The sequence below is a fragment of the Ailuropoda melanoleuca genome, chromosome 1 (assembly GCF_002007445.2).
Source record: "Ailuropoda melanoleuca isolate Jingjing chromosome 1, ASM200744v2, whole genome shotgun sequence".
In the NCBI taxonomy this organism is placed as follows: Eukaryota; Metazoa; Chordata; class Mammalia; order Carnivora; family Ursidae; genus Ailuropoda; species Ailuropoda melanoleuca.
The window spans coordinates 179,044,088-179,057,435 of NC_048218.1; the positions used below are offsets into that span (position 1 = coordinate 179,044,088).

At 35.6% G+C, this 13,348-nt stretch overlaps 1 pseudogene; it reads right to left on the reverse strand.

The window, feature by feature from the left end:
• Window positions 1–11,261: 11,261 nt before the first annotated feature.
• Window positions 11,262–12,315, reverse strand: LOC100477991 (annotated as a pseudogene).
• Between the last annotated feature and the right edge of the window lie 1,033 nt (window positions 12,316–13,348).

The following is a 13,348-nucleotide window of genomic DNA, read 5'->3' on the forward strand; positions in this document are numbered from 1 at the left end:
CTTCAGTTAATATCTACAGTAACAAAATTTATACATCTCTAGCCTAGGCTTCTCGTCTGAGCTGTAGACTAAGATAGCCCACTGTCTACTGATATTGCCTCCTCCACATCTCAAAGGGAAGTTTAGGCAAAACGGGTCTAAAAATAACCCACATATATCTCAGTGTATGGCCCCAGCCTCCTTTCAGTTGGGCAAACCAGAAAGTTAGGAGTAAGCCTTGACTCCTCCTCTCTCCACATCCAAATCCAAAAAAATCTTCAAGATTTGCCAACTTTATCTCCTATCTGTCTTTAGAATCCATCCATTTCTCTCCAGTTTTACCAACATTACTCACCCCAGGTGTTTCCCCCATTGTAGCTCAAAAAAATTTATTGACTACTGCCTTCTTTTCTCAACATTCACCATCTCTGCTATTAAGCTGAACAAGTGGAATGAGTACCTAACAAGCCACCAATTTTTTTCTAATCCAGACAATCAACTACAATGCTCTCAGAGTTATTGTCCTCAAATTTCTTTTTCATTTTAAAAAATATTTAAAAAGAAAATTGTTACCTAATTATTTGTTTGATGACTGTTACTGATAGAAAAAATTCAAATTCCCTATTTTAGCTGTGACTTACAACCTCTGTCCAGTATCATTTCGGAATATTCTCCAACTTCATCAATTCTAATTATGAGCCATAGTGAAGTCCCTTGTCACCTTTCTCTGGGTTTACCTATTCCTTTTATGGCTCTTCAGGGTTTTATATTTGATGATTTCTCTGTCTTACATACTCCTCTCTATTCTTCCAGACTAAGTCAAATATTATGTAAAGTTGTCTTTGACTGCCTCAGGTGTAATTCTTAGCCTTCTGTACTTCTCTACTTCTTGATCCATATATCTGTTTTAGTATGTACCATGCTATATTTTCAAGTCTCCGTTTAATATGTATATTCTCCTAAGAAGACTATGTGCTTTATGATGGCACCTATTGTTTCAGTCACCTTTCAGTGCTTATCACACATAATAGGTTCAACAAATCTTTAAACTGAATTATTAGGTTATTTATAAAATCATAAGACATAAATAAAGTTTTAAGAACACATTTAAGTAGGAATGTTGTTATATGTATATTTGAGCCCTGGCTAAATAAAAATCAAGATCACATGGTGGGGAAATATAAATGAAATGCCAAAACCAACATGATGGAGGAAAGCAGGTTTGGGGGTGACCAGCTTCAGACATTGACTTGACATAAATAGAAAGAATGACTTGAGTCTAGTGTACTGGAAATAACTCTACTGTGTCAGCTCTCTTAAGGTCCAGATCATAGAATCTCTAGTTTCCTTTCATTTTTTAATACCCTATGGGTCTCCAGTCCTTCCTCCAGAGCCGCAGGGCTTCTTTCAGGCACATTAAACTGTGTATCTATTAATGCTCCATATTCTTTTCACATTTTCACTTCTTTTTTGCACACATTTCTCCTCTTCCTGAAATACTCTTCCCTCTTCCACTTATTTATGATTGAAGTGTCAACTTAGCTTCCTATACCTCTAGAAACTTACCATAACTTTGCAAATTGGGTTAGATGCCTCAATTATGTATTACCAGAGTAGTTGGTATGTCTTCACATTATAGAGCATGTTACATTACTGCCCACTTACTTATCTGTATCCTTTTCTAGATTATAAATGGAAGGATAAGTACTATATATTTTAATTTTAATTGCCTCCCCAATTCTTAGAACTCTCCCTGGCACATAGTAGGAGCTCAACAAATGTTGAATGATTACCTAGACTCCTTCAGAGAACATCTTTCTCCATAATACCACGTTTTGTTAGGGACCTGTCATTTCCTTCTGCTTGTGTTAACAGTACAAGACCATATGCTGAGCAGGAAGAGACCAGACATAATCTCATCCAGTTCTCCACATTTGATTATTGGGGCTATTCTCTTGTAAAGCCAGACATCTAGGTCATGGCATTTAACATACTTTGATCACCGAAGTTACTGACCCTGCTCTCCTCCCCTTTAACATCACAATTCCCAGATTTTTGACCTGCCAAGGTCATGATATCACTGGTTTTTCTACCTTTCCTTTGATTTTATGGTTTCCGGGTTGTCAGCTTGCAACAAAGAATGAGAATCCACATTATTTGGTTACTGCTTTGACCCGGGTTCTTCTGGATGGTTGGCTAATTCCTGATTCACAGCAATCTTAGAAATCTTCATTCCCAGTTCATGATCTCAGACTCAGGCCTCAGTTCATTTTCCTGTTGGTTCTAGTCCCTTGTCTGATTAAACCTGAACTAGGTCCTCTTGGAAAAATGACTCAAAAAACTGGTACCTACATATAATTAATAAAATCCACAGGATATTGACGGCTGAAGGATGGTTTACCTAATGTAAAAAAATGTTAAGATGTTTACTAATCTTCTATTAACATGTAAAATGGATCTACAGCAAATTAATATTTTGTTTTTCTACACTTATGAGATAAAAATAATATGTCAGAATTATATGGGTGTTACAAAGGAAAATACCACTATCTTAACTATGAATATTTGATTATTACATTATTAGTAGTACTAGATCAAGTATATTGTTTTAGTTAGTTTGGTATGAAATTACAGGTGGGATACATGATACATATACGGAGGCATGAGGTACATAGAGCGGTAGGAGTTTTGCTCTGAGACTATGTACCCAAGTTTGTAAACCTAAGCTAAAGTTCTAAAAGGCTGGAAACCTGGCAAAGGAATGGCAAAAACATATGGAGCCAAACGTAATCATGATACATAAGAAGATACTGAAGATCGAGACAAACTGAGGGCAAAGCCCCACAACGAATGCAAAAAGGGAATATTAAATGTCCATTGAAGAAATTTCTATTCTCATCAATAGAAGAATAGGAATTTGTGTACTGATCCTGCGAGGGAGTTCTAAGAGGATAAAATACACAATAATATATGACTTTTAGTCACACATTTGGTATTTCATCATAGGGACAATGAGACAGAAAATGAGTTGTTTGCATAGATCCTTTTGCCTTAGGATTGCAATTACCTGTAGCAATATTGCAAAGCTGGCTCCCTTGGTCCAAGAAAATATAAAAAAGGAGAAGAGTTGCATGTCTGTTCTCCTGCAAAAGCACTTCTACTATCATTATTATTTTCTTTATACATTATCCTCTAACTTTTGGAGACAGGACTCCTTGGAAAAGTGGCCTGGGCTGTCTTCTACTATGTTTAGTTTATACATTTATTTTTATCATGAAGAACTTTAGGGCAATGTCAAAAAAATTAGGCAGTATGTACTGAAGATACATTGACAATCAGAACAATGAGAGTGAAGAGAAATTAGGGAATTCAATTCCATTTACAACAGCACCAAAAATCATACGATATCGGAATTAACCAGAGAGGTAAAGGATCTATATTCTACAAACTACAGATCACTCTTGAAAGACACTGAAGAAGACACAAAAAGATGGAAAATCATTCCATGCTCATGGATCAGAAGAATAAACATAGTTAAAATGTCTATGATATCCAGAGCAATCTACACTTTCAATGCCATCCCGATCAAAATACCAATGAAATTTTTCAAAGAACTGGAACAAACAGCCCTTAAATTTGAGTGGAATCAGAAAAGGCCCAGAATCACCAAGGAATTGTTGAAAAGGAAAAACAAGGCTGGGGGCATCACAATGCCAGATTTCAAGCTATACTACAAAGCTGTGATCATGAAGACAGCATGGCACTGTCATGGTACAGACACATAGACCAATGGAACAGAATAGAGAACCCAGAAATGGACCCTTGGCTCTATGGGCAACTAATATTTGACAAAGCAGGAAAAAACATCCAGTGGAAAAAAGACAGTCTCTTCAATAAATGGTGCTGGGAAAATTGGACAGCTATATGCAAAAGAATGAAACTTGACCACTCTCTCACACCATAAACAAAGATAAACTTCAAATGGATGAAAGACCTCGAGGTGAGACAGGAATCCATCAAAATCATAGAGGAGATCATAGGCTATAACCTCTTTGACATCAGCCACAGCAACTTTTTTCATGACACATCTCCAAAGGCAAGAGAAAGAAAAGAAAAAATGAACTTGTGGGACTTCATCAAGATAAAAAGCTTCTGCACAGCCAAGGAAACAGTCAAAAAAACTAAGAGGCAGCCCACGGAATGGGAGAAGATATTTGCAAATGACACTACAGATGAAAGACTGGTATCCAAGATCTACAAAGAACTTCTCAAACTCAATACACGAGAAACAAATAATCAAATCCAAAAATGGGCAGAAGACATGAGCAGACACTCTTCCAATGAAGACATACAAATGGCTGACAGACACATGAAAAAATGTTCAACATCATTAGTCATCAGGGAAATTAAAATCAAAACCACATTGAGATACCACCTTACACCAGTTAGAATGGCAAAAATTGACAAGGCAAGAAACAACAAATGTTGGAGAGGATGTGGAGAAAGGGAAACCCTCTTACACTGTTGGTGGGAATGCAAGTTGGTACAGCCACTTTGGAAAACAGTATGGAGGTCCCTTAAAAAGTTAAAAATTGAGCTACCCTATGATCTTGCAATTGCACTACTGGATATTTACCCCAAAGATACAGACGTAGTGAAGAGAAGGCAATATGTACTCCAACGTTCATAGCAGCATTGTCCACAATAGCTAAAGTGTGGATGGAGCCGAGATGCCCTTCAATAGATGAATGGATAAAGAAGACGTGGTCCATATATACAATGGAATATTACTCAGCCATCAAAAAGAATGATTACCCAGCATTTGCAGCAACATGGTTGGGACTGGAGGAGATTATGCTAAGTGAAATAAGTCAAGCAGAGAAAGACAATTATCATATGGTTTCACTCATTTATGGAACATAAGAAATAGCAGGCAGATCGGCAGGAGAAGTAAGGGAAGAAGGAAGGGGGGGTAAACAGAAGGGGAAATGAGCCATGAGAGACTATGGACTCTGGGAAACAAACTGAGGCTTCGGGGGAGGGGGAATTGGGATAGGCCAGTGATGGGTATTAAGGAGGGCACATATTGCATGGAGCACTGGGTGTTATACACAAACAATGAATCATGGAACACTACACCAAAAACTGAGGATGTACTGTATGGTGACTAACATAACATAATAAAAAATTATAAAAAAAAAAGAATTTGCAAAGTTGATATTCTTAGGGAATATTCAATAATATTACTTTAGAAAAATACTTTGAAAGCCCCATTAAAATACATAAACATGAAACAGATTTAATTTGCTATACTAACCACCACTGCAGAAATTACCCAAAGCAGAAGAGTTCATCCAAAACCTGTTATTGAAAAGTAGGTTATAAGTGTACATTAACCTCCTATGCCTCCACATAGGTATGTACTGACAGCTAACAAACTGCATTTTAGAGACAATTTTTTTGCCATAATATAAATTTTCTTTGAACCAAAATATGAGGCACAGGATAAAGTTAGTTAGCACATGATTTCACAAGAAGGCACTATTTCTGAGACCCGTGAACTTAATAACACCCCAACTAATATAATAGACACATACCCTACTGCCCTATTTTTTTTCTCAATTCTTCAATCAGGGGTCTTTATGTATTTTTTTATCATTGTATTTGGGTTCACTTTTATCAGTGAGCCAAATAAGTATCTCAAGTAAATTCTTCAAGATCTCTATTACCAATTCATTTAAAAATTCAGAACACCTATAACTTTTTTTCATAAATATGGATGTACAGTAGGACACCTATAGCTACTTTTGTAAATATATATATATGTAAATATATGCATACATACACCCACACAAGCATAGAAATAGCCAAGCTAATTAGCATTGCTATTTATTTAGAAAAACTCCCAGTAAATGGACAGATACAGAAACTTCAGAAGTAATAATCACATTTGAAATTAGTTGTTTATGATGAATGAATACAAGCTCAATTCCACATTTCTGCAGTTGTACTCAGCAAATTACTGTGGATAGAATACTCTTTCCAGAGTCAATACAGGCATTTCTAGTGACTCAGAAAACTGAGGGTCTTTTAGGGAAGTAATACATAGAAATTAAATAGAGCAATAAGCACTACAACCCAGAAACAATTGAATATATAATAAGCGAAGAGTAAGTACAGTCCATATAATGAATATATAACTTGACACACTAATGAAACCTTCTTGTGAAGGATTAAACCCTACTTGGCTTAATGATAAAAATAAATGAGTTACTGCATTTCTATTTATTGGCAATGGAAAAGTTGAACAAGAACTGAGAGAGTTAATGGAAAATTAATAATAAAAAAGGAGGGCAAAAATGATAGAAGTAGTGTGTTGGATGAGATATAGGGTCCTAGACATTTATATAGTCAAGAGAGGAGAAGATTGAAGGGGATTTGATCACAGTCTATAAATACCTTACAAGTATCTGTATAAATGAAAGAATGTGATTATTCAAAGCATCAGAAGATGGGAGTACAAGGAGTACTGATCTGAAACTAAAGAAGAAAATGTTTCAGCCTTATATGATATTAAGAAATACTCTGCAACAGTAAGAGGATTTGGCATTAGGAATAAAAACCAAGGACAATACATAAAGTTTAGAGAACGCCTGAAAATGATGTAGGTACAAGTACAGAGAATAAATCAGAAATGATGAAGGAAAGAATGGAAAACAGTGAGGCTCACAGGATCAGAAGATACACTTGTTCAGGATGTGTGAAACGTGTTAGCTGCCAGTCTGGTATGTATGATTCTTCATTAAGTCTCATCCTCGGAAACTATACCAAAACTGGGAGAGCAGTTTAAATAAATGAAAAATTTCAGCCTATACTTTGATCAACTATTCTACTACGACACCCAATGATTTCCAGTTTTTGGCTATGTTCTTGCATTTGATAAAGAGCAATACATTTAAGTGCTGATAGCTAGAGTTTATAATAGATTTACATATACTTTTGACACATACAGAGATACACAGAGCATACCCTTTATAATTGCCTTAAATATACAGGTTTAGAACCTCTACTAAAGGAAGTTTAATAGTAATAATAATAATAATAGAGATCACTAAAAACAATTTTATTTCTATAATACTTTTCCACCTGAGAAAAAAGGAAAACCTAATGCTAACTTATATATTTCCTTTTCTTAAAAAGACACTACTAGAAAAATAAATGTTAATTCTCTAAATTTTAAAAATTCATTCTTTGTTGCTTTCAATCATTTGTCTTTTTCATTGTTCAAACTTTAGATTTTACTTTCTTTCATTCTTTCCTCTTATCAGTGTATCTTCTATCACATTCTCAAAAGCTCTGGATTTTTTTGTTTTAAGAGAGGTGCTTTAAAGAGTAAGAAGAAGCTTGCTGTTCTCTCAGTTCAGGGTGTAGATGAAGATGAATAAAGGAATTACTGCAAACAAGGAAGTTTTTAGTTGAAGTTAAAGGAAAAGAATTTGCTGTGGACCCAATTCATTAATTCCCTCACTTTAAAACAGACAAAAAAGGAAATAGTATGGGTTTTTTTTTTTTTTTAATTCTGATCACTTTCTCTGTATCCAGATGAACTAAGTAGACTTAACACTATGGGAAAGTTCTAGATAAAGATGATTTTGATCCAATCAAGGCATTTGGCCTGATTTGTTTCACTTCCCTAGTTTCTTGTACACATTACTTTGCAACAATCAGTACTTTTCAATGGAGAAAGCGGAAGCTTTTCACAAGTGAAAACTGGTTGTCTAGGAATTTATGATAGGGTGAGGAATCTAAAGGATGCTAGTCCTTATACTTTTGACACGGTTGACCATATAAAAAGGCTGGGGAGAAAAGTAAGTGAAACCAGAAGGGGATGACATCCTTAGAGAACACAGAATATTTAATAAGAGTACATAATAAGGAAAAAAACAGATTCAGAAGGCATTAAAAACTGGAGAAGGTAGAAATCAGAGAGATAATAATCAGAAGAAACAGTTCAGAAGTTCAAAACTGAAATCAGAATAAAGTGGTCACTAGATTATTATTCTGGAAAGGAAATGCTAGTGATTGTCAGCAAGGAAGCCAAAAGCTCTTAGCGGGTGAAATAAAGTATTTTAATAATTGATATCTTAGAGTTATGTGGATTTTTTTATGTACTTTAAGAATTACAAGAATTATAAACAAAATAGAAAATACATTAATAATTTAGATGTTCAAATGAAGTAATTTCATTTGACTTTTATATTAAGAACATTATAGATCAAGTTCACCAAATTAAATGTAATTCATTCTTCTGTCAAATATTCTCTTGTAGCATATGATTAGAACAATTAGAACACTTGATTATTAAATTTCACTGTCTTAGGCTTAACACCAAAACATGTGACAAATGTCTAAAAATGAATAAAAGAGCAAGGAAATAAAAAAGGATGCTGAATATGTAATCTTACTGTATTAGCTCTATGACTTCCCTTTTTTTGTTGCCACGAAAATCTATCTATATTACTCTGATGACTGATGAACTACCACAATTTCAAATTTTTCCTGTCTCTGTCTCCTTTCTTCCTTCTCCCCTTCCCTCCTTCTCCCTCCCTCTCTCTCTCTCATTTCTCTTAATCATCTAATTTGAAATGTTACTTAATAAGTTTAAATCAATTATGTGCCCCATACTTAAGACTGGCCTATAATATTATTTCTTAAATCACACATTTTAGAAGACTTCAGTGCCTTACTAATGGAATTCTTGAAAAACCTATCAAAGTGTTTCAGAACATAAGAAATATATCAATGGGACAGAAACAGTTCTTCATTATGCTTTACACACAATTTTGCTCAACTGCTTATTTTAATTAGAGCAGAACTCTAGCTTCTGCTCATTGGTTTAGCATGAGCAATAAAATGAAGTTTATTTAATTTTCTAAAATAAGTAAAGCAGAGTAAAGTTAATTAAAAGTTAATTACAGAATAATGAATCATCTACCCTTGCTGTGCTAGTGTTGCCCAGATGATTAGATGCTGTCCTTCCTGAATACACTTCCATTCCCATAAGCTGAGTATTCCCTTCATTCAGTATAAGGATTTTCATTTGTGTACTTGAAAAGTTTATGTTGCCTTCTTCTGAAGGCATCTTTTTTAGGAAATAAGCACATAGCAGTACCTACACACACCTTTCTAGTCTCTCTTTTTATATGCTTTCCCCAGGCATAATTTTCATTTAGACTTCTGATTGCCTTTTAAATTTGACAGAATATACCTATAAAATTCGTTAGTAATTGTTTCATTTCCCAGCATGGCATGTGTAGTTAACCTTGAAAGACGGATTGGGCGTTAACTGTAGTGAACCCAACCTTTGCCAGTATCACAAAGGTCATGGATCTGTTCTCTCTAGTCCTGTGTCTTCAAATAGAAGGTTTTGTACATATTGGAATTAGAATGCTTTTACTGCTCATTAATTCATCATTAAAATGATGTTAACTAATCATTCTCTATAAGGCTCTGGTGTACAGATTTTTCTGGCACGAATTGCTGTAGCTTGGCTCCCAGCCACTTAGAACTTGCTGAAAACAGCAGCATTCATGTTTTTGGTAGATATAAATCTTTTGTGAAATTTTATTGTAAGTAGCAGGTCTTATAAATTGCACTGGGAATATACTATGGCTTATACTGAGAGTATCTTTATTTTTATGAATGGATATATGTATGGAAATACCTATTCAATTTCAATTTTACAGCAGGGTTCTCCTAGTATAAGGTATAATGTATAATGAATACTGTGCCCTCACCTCAATTATGTATCTTGCATCTTGACATCATAAATACTAAAGCAATGTAGCAAATACTGTTACTTAAAATAAGGAAAGAAAACGAATCAGTGTACCTTAGGGTATTTATACTGATAATGCATCGAGTCTATGTAAACAGCTACAAACTATTAGTTTTGCAAAATTATTCAATGATTCAATGATACAAATATGTCATGAAGAAACTACAAATAACTGAACTATTGAATCTTTTTTTTTAAGTATACTCTATTGGAAAACAAACTGAGGACTGCTGGAGGGGGGATGGGTGGCGTAATGGGGTACTGGGTGGTGGGCATTAAGGAGGACACTTGATAAAATGAGCATGGGTGTTATATGCAACTGATGAATCACTAAACTCTACCTCTGAAACTAATAATATACTATATGTTAATTAATTGAATTTAAATAAAAAATTTTAAAAGGTAAACTCTATATTCCACATCCATAATTTTTCAAACTTCTGCTAATGGATAAATGTAGAAGCATTTATTTCCCCACAAGCTGTTAATCAGATGTTAAATAAGAAGGAAATAGGTGGAAAAGATCTGAAAATAAAGTTTCAAGAGGATCTCTTAAACAGGGACTGTGAGAAGTTGGAAGAGGGGTGCAATCTTACTTTCACAACTTACTTGCTGTCATGTTTTCATCTTCACTGCTCTAAAACCTTCCCTCACTCTTCTTTTAAATGTTTTTTTTCCCCTGCCTTTACATTTTAGTTACGTGTACAACTTTGTTATTATATCCTAGTTTTCTGATTCTCAATTTTCCAAGCTTTAAAATGATGAGTATAAAGGCTCAATAGATGAACAATCAAACAAACAAATAAATCCTTTCAGTTTAGAAATGCTGACTTCTATTTTAAATATTTTCAAATGTTCATTCAAAAATTCATATTCATATCCATTTCACAAACACAAATACTGGCTGTTCTTCTCCTTTGCTAAGAAAAATATGTCAAATTAGGAAAGCACAATTTTGTAAGGTAAGTCGTTCACCTTTTTTTTTCCCTTGGCATTAAAATTCTTTGTGATAATGTTACTTAGATCCACTTGATTCAGGTAACTTTCTTTAATAATAATTGAAATTCTTGGTAGAGAAAAATAAAATAATTTAACCCATACTATAAATTGTAGGAAGTTTACTATAACTGAGCAGAAATAAATTGAGTACACTGAGTAATGGAAATTCTTTCTTTTTGACTTTTTGTTAGAAAGGGAGATGGTCAAATGAATGCCAAAATGTGCTAAGTTTTTTTGGGGGGTAAGGGGGTTGGCCAAGTACAGTATACTTTATTGATGGTACATGACAAGGTAGGGCTCCCCAAACCCCTCCCCTTCTTCGGGGATCTGGGATGCAAACTGTGGAGGCCAGGAGATTCTCAGCGAGTTGGGATGAGTTGGGGCAAGGACTCTCCAGCAGCTGAGGGTTGCTTTCTCTTGCTGGGCCTGGTGGTTCAGGGGGCTCTTACTCCTTGGAGGCCATGTGGACCATAAGGCCCACCACCTGGTTGCTGTAGCCAAATTTACTGTCTTACCATGAAACAAGCTTGCCAAAGTAATCACTGAGAGCAATGCCAGCCCCAGCATCAAAGGTGGAGGAGTGGGTGTCACTGTTCAAGTTACAGGAGACAACCTGGTCCTCAGTGTAGCTGAGGATGCCCTTGAGGGGGCCCTCGAATGCCTGCTTCACCACCTTCTTGATGTCATCATATTTGGTAGCTTTCTCTAGGCAGCAGGTCAGATCTCCGACTGACACAATGGGGTGGGGAGATGGAAGGCCATGCCAGTGAGCTTCCCATTCAACTCAGGGATGACCCTGCCTAGAGACTTGGCAGTGCCAGGAGAAACAAGGATAATGTTCTGGGCAGCCCCTTGGCTATCACATCACAGGTTCCCAGAGGGGCCATCCACGGTCTTCTGGGTGGCAGTGATGGCATGGACTGTGGTCATGAGTTCCTCCACATGTTGATGTTGTCATGGATGAGCCTGGCCATAGGGGCCAAGCAGTTCGCAGTGCCAGAGGCACTGCCAACAATCTTAAGGGAGTTCTCATACTTCTCATGGTTCACACCCATCACAAACACATGGGGCATCAGCAGAAGGGGCAGAGATGATGACCTTCCAGACCCCAGGCTTCAAGTGAGCCCCAGCCTTCTCCATGGTAGTGAAGACCCCAGCAGACTCCACAATATACTCAGCAGCAGCATCACCCCATTTGATGTTGGTGGGATCTTGCTCCTGGAAGACGGGGATGGGCTTACCATTGATGACAAGTTTCCTATTCTCAGCCTTGATGGTGCCCTGGAATTTGCCGCAGGCGGAATCACACTGGAACATGTAGACCATGTAGTTGAGGCGAATGAAGGGGTTATTTATGGTGACAAAATCCACTTTGCCGAAGTTAAAAGCACGCACCCAATACAGTCAAATCCGTTCACTCCAACCTTCACCACTGTTTCTTGGGGACTCGGCTGGCACTGCACCAGAAGATGCTGCTGTCTGTTGAATTGGGAGAAGCAGAGAGCCATGTGCTATGTTTTTATAGCCATGTGCTAAGTTTTTATAAACAGCTTCATACTGTCTTCACTGTTGGAGTAAAACTAGGTTTCTTAGTGTTTCGTTCTCCACAGAGACAAGTTTTGATTAAAGACTACAACCTTAACAATCACAAATCATTTCTATTAAGAACCCAAGAGAAAAAACTTACAGATTATAAAGCATTATACATATATAAAGATCTATTGTTTTGTGTTATTATCTTTTGTTATTTATAACCAATTTGTACATTTACTTAGAATTCAAGTTTTACTATTTTTATGTGATTACTCTAATGAATAGGCAAACATCCCGTTGATATATCAAGATCACCCAGTTAATTTATAAATTTAACACAAAACGACGGGCAGGTAGTGCCATAAAACATGGAACTTCTTTGCACTGAACCATATGAGTCACCTATTTGAACCATAATACAGCATATAAATATGTTCATGAGAATTGTTTATATATTGAACTAATGATTTTTTCATGTTTTTGAGCTCCTATTTACTGAATCAAAAGTTCAAACATTATAAAAAGTATAAAAATGGCAGCACCACGTAGGAAATTATGGGAAATCACAGATGAAAAAATAATGCAGCAAGCACCCATTTAAATAATGAGTCAGAGCGTATTTCAAAAAATACATATGTATAAAATAAATATCGGTGTGTAAAATCATAGTATAACATATACATATTAAGAAAGTTTAATACATGTAACATGTTTTAGAACTAGTTTATAATAATAATTAATCTTATAGAGTGAGAAAAGCAAGAAAATTAGTAACTAAATCTTAAGACAATACAATAGGGCAGAATGTGTTTCATGTATATATAATGTAAGTGAATAATGGGAGATCCATGGACATAATATGTTTATAAATATTTTTTTCTCTGCTTCACAGAAAATTTCTGCTCAATATATTATAAGAAAGCAAAAATTATGCAAAATTAGTCTCCAATGTCTTTAACTCCGCCAGCTAAATTAATCTCTGAAGGAAAATATAAATTC